Below are 4,512 nucleotides of genomic sequence, written 5' to 3' on the forward strand. Positions count from 1 at the left end.
TTGTTAACACAAGCACTCAGTAATGAATCTTTATAATATTAGCTGCATGCTGAACCAGCCCTATCTCTGAATTCACTTTGAGACTCTATGTAACTCCACATTTGCTTGAGCTTTCTTAGGAAAGCTCAGGATTATTTATTTTCTCTGTGTATATTCTTGGCATATTTCTGCCTAGAGGAAGAGCAAAATCAATAAGTCCTACAGTTTTATTAAGTTTCTTAAAGAGCAGGATATGTGGTCTATTGGCTGAAGCTGGTTAATCACCATCCTGTACAAATTCATCTTAGAATGGTGGGTTTTTTTTTTTCCCCATGTTTTTCAGTTGTCACTGGTAATAGTGTTGTCTAACTTCCTAACCATATTTAAAGAATAGGTGTTGCTCCTGTACATGTCATTGCCTTCTGGTATAGCCCAAATCAGGCAAAGTTAAAGAATATATTTTGATGCATTATTTTGTCTTTTTAGCCTGTCACATACTATCATTTGATCTCTCTTCTGTTTCTTCCTATAGGTCTAATTGTGGCAATTTTAGCTGTCACTCAGCCTATCCCAGTTTGCAAAAAGAGTCAAGTGAGATCACATGACATATACCCAATTTCTCTCTAATAGTGAGAATCAGGTGCACAAGTTTGGGGACAAAATAAAACAGGCTGCTGCCAAGTCCCAGTGCTCTACTGGGGAAAATTATCCAGCAATTTGGGCAAACTCTCCCCTGTCACCAGGACTGTCAGTGCTCCTTGGAATAGTTTTACATAAAGCCAGTCAGTGGCTTCTCTTTTCCATCTCAACAACTGTTCCAAACTTTGACTCTCTTCAGTTCTTCCTCTGCCACATCTTCTCTGTCTCAGCATAAAATCTTACCTTTACATTCACTCAGAAAACCCTTTCAATGCGCCAACAAACAAATAATTCCTTTCTCACTAAAACCCCCAGTGTATTAAAAACTCATAGTTTCACAGTCCTTTCTATTTTCAGTGAAAGATTGTCCCTCCCACTGCCCAAATCTCATGTGTCCTTCTAACCATTTGCATTGGAATTTGTCTCTTGGCTTGATGGAGACCTTGGGTGATCAGTCATCCCTTTCTTTCCTCTGTATTCTGTTTGCTCCCTTCAACATATAAACATTTTCTTTAATAAAATTTCCTCTGGCTCCACATCACCCTCAAGCTACTGTTCTTTATATTTTCCCCTTTGCAGTCAAACTTCTTAAAGAAGCTTCTCCATCTGCCATCTCCTCTCTCTGGCCATTTCCTTCACTGAAAACAATCTGTCTTTCATCCCCAAAACAGCAATGAAATTCTTTCTGCCAATTAACTTCATATTAATAAATCCAGTGGATACATGTCATTTTTTAAATTATTCAACACTGTTAACAGCTTCCTTCTTCTTATAACCTTTTCCCTCTCCTCCCTCCCTCTCCCCACCCCCTCTCTCTAACAATACTTATCTTCTCTGATTTTTCTACCATGTCTCTGGCCACTCTTCTCAATCTCCTTCTTGTGATCTAAGATGACTGTTTTCATAGGTTTCTTCTCAACTGTGGTACATTATTCCACAACCACTTCTATATGGCTGGCTCATTAATCCACATAGAATGTTTGTTCCCCCAAGAGTTTCAGACTCATATTCACCCGGCTTTCTTAGTCACCAGAACTCAACATACCCCAAACTAGTCTTGTTTGTGAATTTTTTTTTTTTTTTTTGGTATTTCCCTTAAGGAATAGCACTCTGGGATCCAGAGGAAATCTGAGTCATCTCTAACTTTCCCCTATTATTCAACACAACTTCGTATGCTTTATTTTTTAAACATAGCATAACTCTCTGTGTTCCCATTGTTTTATCTCACCCAACATCCTATGTAGCTTCTTAGCTGGTCTGGTTGTTCTTAAATCTGACCCCATCAAATCTAATACACCATTACTAGAATTATTTTTCTAAAATGTGGATCCATGTTCCTTAAAAAGAAAGCTCATCCATTGAATTTATGCAAGTCTGATAAAAATTATGATTTTTTAAAATGGATTTGACAAGGTGACTCTAAGAGCTAAGAACAACCAAGATATTTGTGAAGAATAGGATGGAGCCAGACATCGTGGAACAACATGCCTGTAATCTGAGTAGCTCAGGAGGCTGAAGCAGGAGGATAAAAAAGAAGTTCAGAGTCAGTCTCAGCAACTTAATGAGGCCCTAAGCAAGCAACTCAGTGAGGCTCTGTATCAAAAAAAAAAAAAAAAAAAAAAAAAAAAAAAAGGTTGGGCATGTGGCTCAGTGATTATGTGACTCTGGTTTCAATCCCAGTATATTAAAAGAAAATAGAATGGAAAAATTGCCTTTTTGAAAAGGTTTATTCTAAAGCCATAATTAAGGCAGTTGATTGTCTCACGGGTAGAAAAACCAACAAATGATACACCACAGAAAACCCAGGAACAGACCCACTCATAAATGCAGCTGTGATCTTTGACAGGGTGTCTGTTTTTTAAGTGTAATGGAAAAACCAAAAAACATTCAGTATTTCAAACAGGAGGATTTTCAAAAAAGAAAATAGATGAGCACAAATTATTGAGGGGCTGGAAGGGCAAAGATTTGAGACATGGGAGTGCCATTAGCTTATGAGTCACTGCCATAGCCATCCAGAGAAGCTGCTTAGAGGCCTGCAAAATATAGGACACTCTGCGGAGATCATAGCACCCCCAACTGTTGCCCGAGACTGTTGACTGTTATGGGAATATAGAGTGTGGCTTCTATAAAATATCCACTCAAGTTTTATTTCCTCTGCCATTGCTGCTGGGAGTGAATTGTTTCTATCTCCCTACTTTCTTCCAAATTAGCCTAAGTGCATTTTTTTCTGACAGCACCCAAACAATAATTAAACCTTGCTGGCAAAAAAAAGTTTGGAGAATTCAGCTTCTGGTATCCAGCTCTTGTGATACAAGGAGAGCAAAGAAGGGAAATCAATGTGTACCAAGGGCCATAGAAAACATGTAGCACAGAGGGCATTAAAGATCAATGGAGAAGGAAAGAACTGATCAATAAACACCACTGGGATAACTGGATATCCATTTAAAAAGCTGAAATTGAATTCCTGCCTTACACCATACACAAGAGTCAACTTAAACAAATAGACTTTTTTTTTTTCTAAAAGGAAAACTTTAGGAAAAAAAACATAAAGAAAATATCTTCCTAGTTTTGGGGTGGGGAAACTTTGGTTAAGCATAATACAACACATTCTAAGCATAAAAGAAATGATTAATTCAACTATATAGAAATTAATGACATCTGTTTATCAAAACACCATAAAGAAAGTGAAAACAAGAAAGTAATAGGACATATTTGTCACACATATTACCAATATTTAATATCAAGAATACATAAAGAACTCCTACCAATCAAAAGAGAACAAACACATATACAAACAGAATAGAAAAATAGGTAAATGACATGGGAGTAGATGGCCAAGGAACAGAAACAAACCAACCAACAAACCTATTGAATCTTTTCAGTAATCAGGAGAATAAATATTATGACTCTTATGGTTTGGATGTGAGGTGTACCCCAAAAGCTCATGTATGAGACAATACGAGAAGGTTTGGAGGAGTGATGATTGGGTTATAGCTTTAACCTGATCAGCAAACTCATCCCTGATGGGATTAACTGGATGGGAAATGGAAGCCAGTGGGGTGTGGCTGGAGGAAGTGGTTCGTTGGGGGCATGACTATGGGATGTATATTTTGTATCTGGGGAGTGGAGCCTCTCTCTCTCTCTGCTTTTCTGATCATCATGTGAGCTGCTTCCCTTTCTCCTACTCTTCCATCATGATCTCTTTCCTCACCTTGAGCCAGCCACTTATGGACTGAGACCTCTGAAACAGACCCTAAATAAAGCTTTCCTCCTCTACAGTTGTACTGGTTGGATCTTTTAATCACAGCAGGAAAAAAAAAACTGACTAAAACAATGACCAAACTGAAATATTGTACTTATTATTTTAGTGAATATTAAAAAGTAAATAGTGAATCATTTCTAACTTTTCCTTCTTAACCACTGTCTTTGTGTGCTATATCTCCAAAATGTAGCCTGAGTCTATTTTTTTTTAAATTTTTATTGCTGTAATTCACAAAGTTTGGGAGAGAATATAGAACAGTAGGATTTTTTTTCCCTCCTGATACATCATGGGAAAGGTGAGTGGCAGCTGCAGCTATTGTGCTGACTGAAGCTGTCAGTGTTTCCCATGTTGCTCTTGCATGTAGTTGGAGAGTCCATGGCCACAAAGAGTGACTGCCAGGGAAACATGCTGGGAATTTCTTTAAATTAGGGTATTGTAAAGGTATATTAGATAATCATTTTTGGAAAACACCTTGATATTTTCTTGGAAATATGAACATGGAGACACCCTATCTCAGCAATCCCAGAGAAAATCTTGTACATGTTTCCAGGAGAGAGGCTCATAACAGTTTATAGGAGTCATGAAAGGAAATTAATTAGAATTCAGTATCAGGAGAATGGTTGTATAAATTG

General features: G+C 37.6%; 1 non-coding gene across 1 annotated transcript; it reads right to left on the reverse strand.

The window, feature by feature from the left end:
* Nucleotides 1–4,162: 4,162 nt before the first annotated feature.
* LOC113184583 (small nucleolar RNA SNORA44) lies at nucleotides 4,163–4,291 on the reverse strand. Its single transcript, XR_003301018.2, has one exon. It is a non-coding gene; the product is annotated as a small nucleolar RNA SNORA44 (small nucleolar RNA).
* Nucleotides 4,292–4,512: the final 221 nt, after the last annotated feature.

Source organism: Urocitellus parryii, chromosome 1 (genome assembly GCF_045843805.1).
Source record: "Urocitellus parryii isolate mUroPar1 chromosome 1, mUroPar1.hap1, whole genome shotgun sequence".
In the NCBI taxonomy this organism is placed as follows: domain Eukaryota; kingdom Metazoa; phylum Chordata; class Mammalia; order Rodentia; family Sciuridae; genus Urocitellus; species Urocitellus parryii.